Genomic DNA, 13,133 nt, shown 5'->3' with positions numbered 1-13,133 from the left:
TTCTACCTTTGGTGATAAGTGGTAATTTTAACTCTGTTTTCTTTATAACATGGCTGTTAAATAATATGAATAAGTTGTAATCAACATGGTACTTTGGTAAGTCTGAAGGAAAGTTTTTCTCCCCATGGGCAGAAATCACTATTTTTTTAGGATTAAAAGGCTATTCACTCAGGGAAACCTTATTGATACTTGTGAGGGTTGGGGAATACGGAGGACTATTCTAGAAACTTAGGTTCATTGTGAGTTCCTAAAAGTAAGATTTAGGGATAAGCCATCCTCAGAGCTTCATTTTGGTTGGATCAACCCTTGTCCAGGCTTAAAGTCATCTGGTTAGGGCCGTGGTCAGAGCAGTAGTGGAGGGGAGTTGGGGAGATGGGCACTTGTCTGTCCATTGTATGGAAGTGACCAGCTCCCCTGCACCATTCCTCCCCGAGTCCCTCAATTAGGGGCAGGAGTTTCTCTTCATATGGATGAGTTTCTTCTCCTCACTGATGTTCTGCAAGTTGCACTTTGCCCTAAGAACTGATCAGAGGAAGGAAAATACTTAGGTTGCATGTTTTCCCACACATGACTAGTACATTTTTAAAATCCTCTGAGTGACAGGGATCTTGCAGAAGGAAATAATTTTCCCACAGAGTGAAATCAGTAGATAATGACACAGCTTCATTATGGTAAACAAATTGGATTGCTCTCGGAGAGAACGTGGCAGTTCCACTGTCACTCTTGTATTATATAATGTGTAAGCCTACAATTATAGGGAAGACAGAAGCTGATCTGAGCGTGAACAAGGCTCACCACACCCTGGATCCTGCCAATGATAGCTTCATTTAGGTTTCAAAGACAGAGATGAGTTCCAATCACAGCTGCCTGCTTTTGCTCCTGAGTCCTGTGGAGTGAAAACTGTTCGGCCACCACTCTCACCGGTGGGCAGATGGCTCAGAACTAGGCAGGAAGTTTGGCAGTGATGAAACATGCAGGCAGAAACTAGTAAAATAGTGGACCAGTGATCCATATGGATCAGTGGGAGCGTGGAAAAAATTGAGGATAAAGAAACTGGGGCAAATTTATATTCATTCATTCATTCAGCAATCATTCATTTAGCAATCATTCATTCAGCAATCATTCATTAAACTGTTCATAAGGTATCAGACACCGGTTAAGTGCTGCCCGTTCAGAGATAAATGACATGGATCTAGCCCTTTTGGAAACCAATCTGGTGGCTTTAGTGGGAGAAATGAGTAGGTTGAAAGAAGACTGACAAATATCAAAGATGACAATATAACGTGGACAGGGGCTACACTAGGGCTTTTCAGGGTGGCACAGAAGATGAAGGTCAGTAGGTGATTGAAATTGGTTTTCAAAAGGGGTGATGACTAAGCTGACTTCAGCTGAAGTCAGACGAAGGGTGATGGTGGTTGAGTCAGAGGAAGAAAAATACAGCCTCATTTATTGAGAGCTCACTACATACTAGGCAATGTGTTAAGCATTTTATGTATCAATACATTATCTTATTTAGTCTTTACAGTAACCCACATGATATAGGTATCACAAATCCCATTTTTATAGAAACAAAATTAGGTGTAAAAATATGAAGAACTTACCCAAGTTCACAGAGAAAATACGGAGGGTCTGTCTGGTTGCAAAACGTGTGCCCTTACCATGATGTCATCATACAGAGGCCAGAAATGTGGTTTAAAGGAAACACCAGAAAGGAAGTGACCAGCATATCAGGTGTTTTGACTCATTCCTGCCTGGGTTTTCACCTTCTGATCTGTTCTAGCTCCACACAATTTCCCCTGGATCCCGAGTTGCCATGGAAGCCACCACATTATGGATCTTTGTGGTCAGTGGTCTCCGAACTGACATATGGGTGTTTATTTAAACATTATATACATATTCCACTGGATTGCATATTACGTATGTTTTAAAACATAAGAAAAAGCTAAACAAATTGTTGAAAGCATAAAATAAAGCAAACATACATGTTCTCAGGTTTCCTTATGCGTCACCCCCTAGGGTGAACAGATCCATTTTGCAGACCACCACTCTAGATAGATCCTACTGCTTCTCTTATCTGAACCTGGAGCTCCCTTCTCCTTTATTTTAACAAAGGTAAGGTTTACATTTATTTTCAGAATAATATGGGCTTGAAAACTAAGTGAAAATGACAATGAACATAAAACATAAATCTCTTAACCTGACTTAACCAAAGTCCCGCCATCACTAGCTTAGCCGGGGTAATTTACAGGATTCCAGAACTCCATTCCTTTCTGCATCTCAGACTCTTTAATAGATAGGGTGGAGGTGAGGAAAAAAATACAGATGGTGGGTGTCTCACCAGTTGCACCAGCTATGCCTGGCTATGACACTTAGCTTCAGTTAACACTCGTGTGCTCTGCAAATGTTTTGAGGTCTACACTTTTCTACTGGTTTTCTTTACTCTTGGTTTCCTGTTAAGATCCCCTTTTGAAGAATTTCTATATAGTCTTGTTAAAACTAATATCAAAGGGGATTTCTTCTACTGTAATCAGTTGGGGATGAGCAGAAGGTCAAAGACATTGGCTGCAGCCATTTTGGTTCAAGATGGCAGGAATGGTAGGCAGAATTGGAGCAGTTCCAAACTGGCAAAAGCCAAGTGAAGAAATGAAACAAGCTGAAGTGGCCACAGGGCTTTCTCTCGAAGGGTTCTAACTTTGTCAGAAATACTGATTCATCCTTGTTCATCTGTTTGCATTTGGAGCCTTCAAATGTTAGCCTCCATAATTCCTGTAAAGCAACATAATGGAAGGATGAAAATTTGGATTTCAATTCTAAGAAAGCTTTTTTCGTTATTGTTGTTGAAGTTGTAACTGAAGAAATTCACTTGATAGTTTTTCTTTATTAGGGGGTTAAGAACATATAAACAAAGCTGAGGATCAGAAAATTCTAAAGCAATCGTTATTAAAATGAACAAAGATGTTTATGAAATCAGACAAGCAGTTAGAGGGAGTGAAATGATTAGCTCTCTGCACGTGTAGTCATTTTTTATATCTAAGGATGAAGAAGCAGATGGTCTTGTTATCAGTTTGCATATTTGTCTAAAAAAAAGCAAACACCACAGGTGTAAGACCCATATTCCTTTCCACATGGTACGCATGTAAGAGTCTGGCTCTGAGTTTGTAATTATAGATGCTGCTTATAGAACTTGACATCATTTTACTGCATCCCAGAGTGCACTGAATCTTTGAGCGAGAAACCAACCCATTTCTAGTAGCCACACTCCAAATCCATTTGTCCAAGAACTTATTGATATTGCCCTTAGAGGGAGTCCTCTAATGATTCTTTGGTTTTACTGATTTATCAGAAATAATTATAGAATGATTACATTGACAGGCACTGTGCAAGGCACCCACTTGTACCTATAGCTCTTTTGGCGGAGATAAATAAGCACATAAACCTTGATTACTACATTTGTATATCCACCAAGGGGTCCATGATTTCTTATACATCATATGCAAATGCTTTTGGAAGAGAGTTTTATAAGAAAACTTCTCATAATTATAATTCAAATTCAGGTATCAGCAACACAATGATACCTGAGATTTGGGAACAATGATTATCTATGGATTCTTCTGGAAGGCAAGTACACAAGATGGCTGCCCATACGCCAAATTCAACCGGCTGATGTATTTTGCTTTGCAGATCGTGTGTGTGTGTGTGTGTGTGTGTGTGTGTGTGTGTTGTGTTTAGAGTATTTTTAGACAGAACATTCTCAGTTTTCTACAGTCTTTATCAGTCACTCTTATCTTATTCCTTCTTGGTTCACATGTTAAATTAGTTGACCAGTCTATGGGTCTTCAATTCTGTTAGCTCTGATAGACATGGGAAGAGGAAAGGGAATAGGAAAAAGCAGTAGGAACAAATAGAAAGAGTAAAAGAGAGGGCTGGAACGGAATATAGGGGATTATGTAATGCAAAGGACAGGTAGCCCCAGGCTGAGGACTTGGTCTAGAGCAGATACCACCATGAACAACATGGGGCATCAATGTAGGGAGAGAGGAAGAAACCAGAGGGAGACAGTTACTAATATCTATTAGGTATCACAACCCAGGCATTTTACTCTCATTATCCCTTTTAATAAACATAAAAATCTACCACCAACCAGGTATTCATATAATGAGGTTATAGTCAAGGAAAAGGAAGTTTGGAGGTTAAACAATTCGCCCAAGATCATGAGTACTAGCAAAGGAGTGGGGCCTCAATCCCAGGGTTATGTGACTCCAAGGCTGATATTTTCCCATTTTTGTACGACACTGGGATTCTATATATATATATATATATATATATATATATAGTACTAAGTCCAATTCTGGAGAAAATAAAAATATTTCTTGGTCACATTCTTTTTCATCTAAAATTAAAATAGCTTTATCAAGTACTACAGAAAAAAAGTGTGTATTATTGTAACTTAAATTACCCATTTTACTGAATAAAGGATTGCCCATGAGGAAATTGGAATTACTTTTATCCACTAAGAATGTTAACCCCTCAGATGTAGAAATGCAGTTCAAAGAGCAGATCCAGGTGAGTCTGTGTGAGGGTTACTCAACATCTACAACGTGAAGCCATTCCAGGCTGAAATTATAGGTTGAATCAACAGTATATCCCTGATTCTGATTTTTAAGCTAAAAGCAAAAAGATGCAGCATAAGAGGAGATATGTCACTGCTTTGATTACAGAAGTATCTTCTCAGAAGAGTCACTGATAGTAAGAGTGGAAAAAATGGTCTTTGGTAGATCTAGCCTAGGTTGTCAGGGACAGGGAGAAGATGAGAAAGTTAGTTGATCACATGGCAAAGCATTAAAGTAGGGGAGAGGATGTCTAACAAACAAACCCAGAGAGTAATATTTAAAAAATGAGAAAAAATAGGCCCTATTACTAAAACTACAGGATGATAAAATCATGCCTGAAATCACAAAGATATAGAACTTCCTTATAATGCATGGTTAACAAGGCACTGTCATAAAGGAACATAGAAACTATCAGGAAATAATTAAGAGTCTGTAAAAGTAGCTCTTGATAAAAGGTACTGAAAAGACCACTTAGCGTGTTTGGACATATGCACAACCGGGACATATGTGTTTCTATTAAGATGTTGGTGACAACAGTAGTTAACGTAGTTGTTGGCCTCTGAGGACTATTATGAAAATCCATAAGAAGTGGAAAGTGGTAACGAGTTTGTTTTACTGGTGGGCATTACAGTAGTCCAGGAACTCATGAGAAGCCTGCTTGTTTCCATCAAGCATTTCTTCTGATAAGTTAAGTGGCTTGAGTGACCCACCTGTGCTGGGCAGTCTCTGTTTGCCCCTCCAGGTCCCCTTTGCACCTCCTTCACCCTGCTCTGTGCTCTGGGAGGCTGATGTGTATGAACGGCATCCAGATTCCCTTGCCTTCTGGCTTCTAGTTGAGCTTGGCCTGCGGAGGCAGCAGCAGGAGAGGATAGGGCAGGAGAGTGTGTTCCTCTGGCTGCCTTCTACTGTGCTGCCCATTCTTTGTTTCTCTACTACGGACCACAGCTCCTGAGTGTGGAGGAGAAGACGGCGCTTTCCTACAGCTCTGGATGAATTCATGCCACCAGCCGAGGGTGGCATGAGCTCCTGGCTGTTGAGAGCTTCAGTGGGCTTCATGTGAATTCTTCCTGCATCTTTGTAGCCCATGCCTTTCTAAAAGCTCTCCTCAAGTTCCCTGTTGGAGTATGCCTGGAGTGTGCCTGTGTCCTGACTGATAAATCACTGAACTTCAACTTTGACATTCGTACAGTGAGTTTTTGAAGGTCAGGCTGTGAAGCTCTTCTAAGGGCTCACAGAAATAATTTTAAGTAATGTTTCAAATTAGAGTAATAAAAGTATTATAAGTAATATTATCAACCAAAATGCAAATATGGAAACTGCTTTGAATGAGAGGAAAGAAAAGCCATGTGAGTGTTTACATTAGAGAGTCTGCAGAATCAGCTGTCACAGGAGGACCCCAGGAGGTCTCCAGTGGCAGAATTTTCCTGATCCCTTTAGTTCCCTTTTCATGGATTAATGTCGGGTTGGCCAAGATAAGGCTCAGTGTTAGGCTTCCAGGCTATGCCACAGGGCAAGGCAGAAGGTAAGATTCTGGATGAAAAAACTGCAAATAGCTCACGCTTCTTCTTATGAATTGTGCTAAGTCTTATTTCGGAAATATTTTTTCATCTAAATGCATCCGTAGAAAAGGCCTTAAAATTACATCTCAGCGTCAGATCAACACAGTCAAGTTCATTCTTCGTTGAAGCCGCCGGCTGGAGAAGAGGGTTCGTTTTCACATGGGGTGGAAAATGGTGACTTCAAATTGTCTTCAGTTGCTTTCATTCAGCAAGATTCCAAATGCTTTCCCCATACAACAAGAGAATGGGGAACACCCAGGTTTTTTGAGGTGAAAAAACTTCAGAACCAAGGATGGCTGTTTGAGGGCACGTCACAGATCACAGCACTGCTCAACTGGAGAGAAATGAGGTCGGGAAAGAAAAGTCCCCTCCTTCCCAAACCTTCTGGAGCCGTAGAAAGAATCGGATAAATATAGCATCTTATAAATACTTAACTGGTCCTTGGCCAGAGCAGCAGGGCCTACACCTCTGTTCAATGCTTTGGCCACTAGAGTAAACTCCACAAATTTCTGCTTCCCTGCCCCTGTTCCTCAGCATCAGGGAAGACCTCAAGTCTGGCCACTCCCATCACATCACAGGGTGGCCTGCGTTTTGTTTATATGCTGAGCTCTGTGCAAAGCTCTCACTAGGAATCATTAAATATAAAATATCAATTTCCCAAGTTTAAAGGCAGCCATGAAAAGGAAAATCCAGTTGTATTTTGGATGTGCTGAGTGAGGTTGCTTCCCCAGGCAAAGCATTTCAAGGTTTCAAGGCTTTCGATCTATATGGTTTAATTATTGCAATATGTAGGGAGGCTCTTGGAGACCCAATCCATCAGCGTTACGAGATGGCCCGAGTCAGGCAAGGCCTCATTAGCTCCTACCATTTTTCACACGACAGGGAGGCCAGTGGGCAGACGTTAAAATCCTAGGGCTCTTTCCAAAAGCATCAGAGTAAGATACATCCTCTGGGATCCTGGGATCCTTTATCAAGGAAACAGGAGGCAGACAAGTGAGAGAAAATCTGCAAAGGTCTTAGAAACAAGCTATATGACTAGTAGCATCAATGTTAGGAACCATACAATCCTGTATATCCTTTTTTGTTCCTCTTCTGGAGAAACAAGGGCATAAAAAGGCAGAGAAATTGCCAGTTATCGAACAGAAATAGTGTTAGATCCAGCTTTCCCTTCTCAGAGGCAGTGTTATCTCTGTATCTTTCCAAGTTTTGTTGGCTTGACAGAATGCTGCTAAAAAATGAACAGTCTGTATGCAGGCAGTGCTCTAGCTATAATCCTCCATTTAGTAGGAAAATAAGAAATCGCTTTTGCATGATTTGGTAGCCTCTGCCGTAGTATCGTATTACTGGAAAACATGGTATAGTTTCCTTTCCATAGCCCCCAATTGTCTTGTTTAACAATTTAAGGAGGAATTTAAACTAGGTCCTAACTCAAAAAGTTAAAACAAATATTAACCTAGTTATGATTTAAAGCCAAATAATCTGTCCTAATGCATTTCCCTTGTGGAGAGGTACAGGGCAATTTAAAGAGATCTTACAAAAATAATAAATTCTACCTAAGGGAAACGGAAATCTACAGTTCTTTTTTTTTTTTTCTATTTTTTTTTTCTACAGTTCTTTTAAAAAACGATTCACATTTCCAAAGAGCTGAAGGACGGAGTCTCTTGTTAGCAGACTCCATCAGCTGTAGGACCTGACATGGTAGAAGCAACCCAACAGGGTATCTTTCTCGTTTTCATGTAATCGGAGATTTTTTCTTTTTTTTTTGTCTTTAAACAATAAGCGGGTCAAGTCATGGCTGAATGGATGTATTGCTCCGGTATTTTAATGTATTACAATTTATGGTAGTATTTACTTTAGCCCTTGGCTTGCTGACACTAAAATTATCTTAAACAGGAATTATAACATAAAATTAGATTAGATATACTTTAACAAGTTTATCTCTAACAATAAATATATACAAATTCTGAAATGAAGTACCCTGCAATTTTCAGCCAGTGCTTGAAGTAATTACACATTCTGTGGTGATAACACCTTCCGGTTTTTTTATTGTGCCACAAGCTGGTGAGATACCTCTACCGCGCATGTTAATGCTGATTAGCAGATAAAGTGTACATCTGAGGAGCCTTGAGTTCTGTTGCTTTGCCAGTTTTCTCCTGACTGGAAATTGCAGGCCGAATTTCCTCTCATTCCGACTCGGTCTATTCAGGCATCGCCTGAGCTGTCTTTCTTCAGTGCGTTTTAATCCATCAGAGCTGTTCGCCATTGAATGCCTCACCGTTTGTTTTTAATTCAGCAGACTCACACAGTTTCCCCTATAACTGCCTTTTATAATCAATCATAGGAGAATTTTGACTCTGCAGAACAATAGGTGGGGATGACATGTTTACGCCACGCTCCCTCATCCCTGTTGTTTAGCTGCTAATAAAGTGACATGTTGAAATATGTTCCCGAACCTAGAGGGAGAGAGGGAGGCTCTGTACAAACTTTGTTTCCACTTATGCATCCGGAGCCCTCGGCCTGGAGGAACGCGCCCAGTGACTCCAGTTACAATGAGACTTAAGAGGGATGCTAATGTTTGGGAGCGGGAAGGACTGTCCACCCTGTGCTCTGGGATGGCAGAGATCCAGAAGGTGTGGTCGGCAGCTTCCACAGTTCAAGTTCAAGTTCAAGAAGTACTTATCCGTAGCCTCCATGCAAACTTTAGGCACATTCTGTGACCTCTTTGCCTCTCTTCCCTATGGCCCAACTCTACCTTTGAAGTCACTGGGAGATCCTTTAGGAAGAGTTTTTGCTTTGAGCTGTTGGGTTTGATTAATTTGAATTTACATTCTGGCCTACAGCAAATACCTTTGAGTTTCATTAACCAGGATGTGCTCATCAAGGACCTTCCACACTCTTTTTATTTCCACCTGCCTTTTTGATTTCTACCTCTACATCAATTATTCAATAAAAAATCTCCCCTGCTATCCCCACCATCTGTGTGTCCTCAGCTGTGTCCATGTTTGCTAAATGCCTATTGAATTCTTAACTGACTGTGTGTAAACCACCAGGGCCCCAACGATGAGCATGAAATGTCCATCAGCTGGGTATGGAGAAGAATCAAAAGGCCTAGAAGAAAAAGTGGTTCAGGAACATTTGGAATTCACTTGTGTGTGTGGGGAAGAGCACTGCTGCCTCTTCCATGTCTCGATAACATGGGTGAAGGTTACCAAAATGATGTGATTGCTCAAAAAATTAACTACGAGGTTAAATACTTATGCATGATAATAAAAATGGTTTTGCTGCACCACGATGTTTGTATTAGTCAGCTTGGGCTGCCATAACAAAATACCACAGACTGAGTGGCTTAAACAACAGAAATTAATTTTCTCATAGTTCTGGAGGCTGGGAGGTCCAAAATCAAAGTGCCTGCAGATTCAGTGTCTGGTGAGTCCTCTCCTCCTGGTTTGTAGCTTGCTGCCTTCTTGCTATGTTCTCATATGACAGAAGGGGAAGAGAGAGAGAGAGAGAGAGAGAGAGAGAGAGCACATTAGCACGCAATAGAGCAAGCTCACAAGGGAGCTTCTCATGTCTCTCTTTTTTTAAAAGCTAAGGACACTAATCCTATCAGATCAGGACCCCACCCTTATGATCTCCTTTAACTCTAATTACCTTCAGAAAGGCCCAACTCCAAATACAGACACATTGTGGGTTGGAGCATCAACATATAAATTTTGGGGGAGACGCAAACATTCAGTTCAAAACAATGTTTCTTTAGGCACCAAAAAAGAAACTTTAGGCACAGAGGAAAGAGATAGTGATGCAGACCCTGAATACAAAAATTTTATTTTTCTGGACATGTGGTGTGATGTTTAATTGTTTAGAGTTGTATTTCTACTTTTATTAAATTTTAAGAGAAATAATATTAAGTTTTATCTTTAGTAAAGTTCTAATGTCCATTAGAGAAGATTTTGAAAATATGGTTAAGAAAGGAGAAGAAAAAATTATCTCCAGAAAACTCACCACCCAAAGAGAGTAACTGCTAACACTTTGGTGAATATCTTTCTAGAATTTTCCTATGCAAGCATACACATGCACACACACACACACACACACACACACACACACACACTATGCATTCTGTTTTTCAGTATGAATTCATATAGCATTTGCATTTTAGAAATTTGCTTTTTTCCTTTACCAATATATCTTGAATATTTTTCCATGTCATTAAATGTTCTTTTATAACATGTGTTTCCATTTTTTTAATGAGAAAAAAGAGTGGTTTCTGCTGTAGGATTTCATGGTCAACTTGTTTAAATTTATGGCAAGAACATTTTTAATTGAAAGTGTATCAGAATGACATGCCCAGTCCTGGAGAGGAAATGGAGCAGAGGGGAGAAAAAGGGTGTAACCCGAGGACCTGGAAACACACAGAGGACAAATTACTGAGCAAATCAATACTTGAAGATGTGCAAAAGTCACTGTGCCCCAGTTTCCAGCAAAATTCATTCTGTCTCTTGAAGACATTATTTGCAACAAGCCTGGAACTCAATAAAGTTTGTGTTCAGTGATGGGATATGAAGTTGATTTAATAACCAAGGACCCTGCAATTTACTCAGCTGGCGTAAAAAAAGTTGATCCTGTGGTATGACAAATGTGTGAATCTGTTGGATTATGTGGGAAAGTAGCAATCAGCTGCTGTTTAAATACTTGTAGGGATTACTTGCCATCTCTTAAAATCAGTTTCATAAAAAGTTTGTAAATGTACTTTCTGAACAGCCCTTGTGCATTTGATACAAGAATGCTAGTTTGGTGATCGACCAGAAAGTGACTGGCAGGAACGCCGATGACACTGGGAGCAGACAAATTGAGGCTAAAGCTGTCCTTTGGTTGAGAAAATGTGAATAAAGACATTAAAATGTAGGACAAAGAGGAAACCAGAGGTGAAGGAAGAACTGGGAGTCTGGTTAGCATAATTTAGGAAAGATGACGCTTAGTGGGATCTCCAGTCAATTGTCTGGAATATCGTATTCATCTGACAGAGGTCAAATACTTCTGGGAGCATGACAAATGGTGCACTTTCAGTGGAGAGAAGAGTCTGAAATGGTGAAGAGTCTGAAAATCATGGCACATTAAGAACGTTTGAAGAGCTGTGTGCATTTAGTGCGAAAAAAGCAGAGCTGCAGTCAGCCACGTGTATTTAGCTTGAGGTCTGATGAGGTACGTGCATACACTTATTCTGTGTTACAACAGATGGCTTGGAAGTTTCTCGCAATGATCTGGCGCTGTTCTAGGGTGTTTGAGGCAGGTCTGCGTTGCGGCTTGTTGCTGTGGAAGATCTCTAACTTTCCTTTTAATTGAAGGTTTCCAGGGCCTCACCTTCCTGCAAATTAGCTAAAAGCTCTTTGGTAAAGATGGATGACAGTCCACCAGAAGTTAGTGTTCTCCTTGCAGAGTAGGGAGCGATTGTTGGCAGAAAGGTGCCCAGCCAGAGGCTCTATTTCCCATTTCCCTTCTAGGTGTGGCCATATGACACTTGTCACCAATGGAAGGAGACTGGAAGGGATGGTGCTCACTTCTGGGTCAGGGCTTTTCAAGATACAGCCTGGGCTTCTTCCATTCTCCATTTCCCTGTCTGCCAACTGAGTGCAGAAACCTTCAAGGCCCACAGGCTGGTGAGCTACAGGTGGAGGGAGCAGGTCCCTTAATCACCTTAATCACTAAACTACCTGCCCATCAGGAACACCAGCTCTGGACTATGATGTGAGAAATCAGCTTTTAAAGTGTTAAGCTGTTAAAATATGGGTTTTTATTTGTTACAGAAGCTAACCTAGTGCTTTCATCTGGGACAATTCTGGGTGGTCTTCTGTACAAACAAGAACAGAGAAAACAGATCAGACCTTCAAATGAAATAATTATAGGGCAAGTACAGGGATTGTACCTGGACAACTGGGCATAAAGAACTTTGCCTAGGACCAGAGGGAGGTGAGGAAGATGAAATAATGATAATGATGATAATAAAATATATAATTTAATATAATTATTTAATATATTTATAAACTTAATAATTATTATTATTATTATCAGTTAACACGTACCAGCACTGCACTCGGTAAATTACATTTGATCCTCACAATAACTCTATGAGTTTACCAATACCTTCCCCATGACAAAAATGAGGAGACTGAGATTCAGAGAAATTGAATAACTTGCTCAAGGTCACACAGCAAGTACGTGACTAAACCAGGATTTGGATGGAGGCTGTATAATGGCACCATTTAATTCTAAGCCTGTGACTTGAAGAAGAAAAACCCTTTTAAATCCTGGGGTCATACTAGCTTTGGAGGGAGAACTACAAGAAGGAACCTTTCTGTTTTGCAGAGATATTGGAACTCTGCGCCATGGTGCACTGTCCAATCTCTTCTGCTAGCGTAAGATTGTCTGCTTTCTTGTCTTCCTTAAAACATAGCTCCTGCAGAGGCTCCTAAGGTAACAGGAAATGCAGCTGCAATTCGAGCTCTGCAATGCATTCTAGAAGGGAGCTCATCTGGATTCCCTTCACTGAGTAGAAAGTGTAGCTTTCAGCCAGAAACGCTGCCTCTAACTGCCAAGGATCCTACACAGAATCCAGAATATTCCATTCACTCTACTCTCCACTATGTATCTTAAATCTGTAAGAGGGACTGTCTTCGTATGTTGAATTGTAGTGAAACACACAACTCATGTATGTCCGTGGTACCTTTAACCTGTGATGTAACTTTGGCTTCAGAAGCTCAGATGAAAGGACCCTTTTCTTTCCTGCCTTTAACTGGCTGTTTGTGGATACTCATCTCAGATATACAGATTGGGCCATTTTGTTATTTTGTTGCTGGGTTGTACCAGGCGCTGGAGGAATTTGTGTAAAGTTACTGCTGACTCAAACGGAAATTTCCTGTGTCTGGGGAGGCATAGGTACCTACATATTTATTAATACACTTCTCAT

This window comes from Tursiops truncatus, chromosome 17 (genome assembly GCF_011762595.2).
Source record: "Tursiops truncatus isolate mTurTru1 chromosome 17, mTurTru1.mat.Y, whole genome shotgun sequence".
NCBI lineage: Eukaryota > Metazoa > Chordata > Mammalia > Artiodactyla > Delphinidae > Tursiops > Tursiops truncatus.
Note: the sequence above shows the minus strand (reverse complement) of the source record.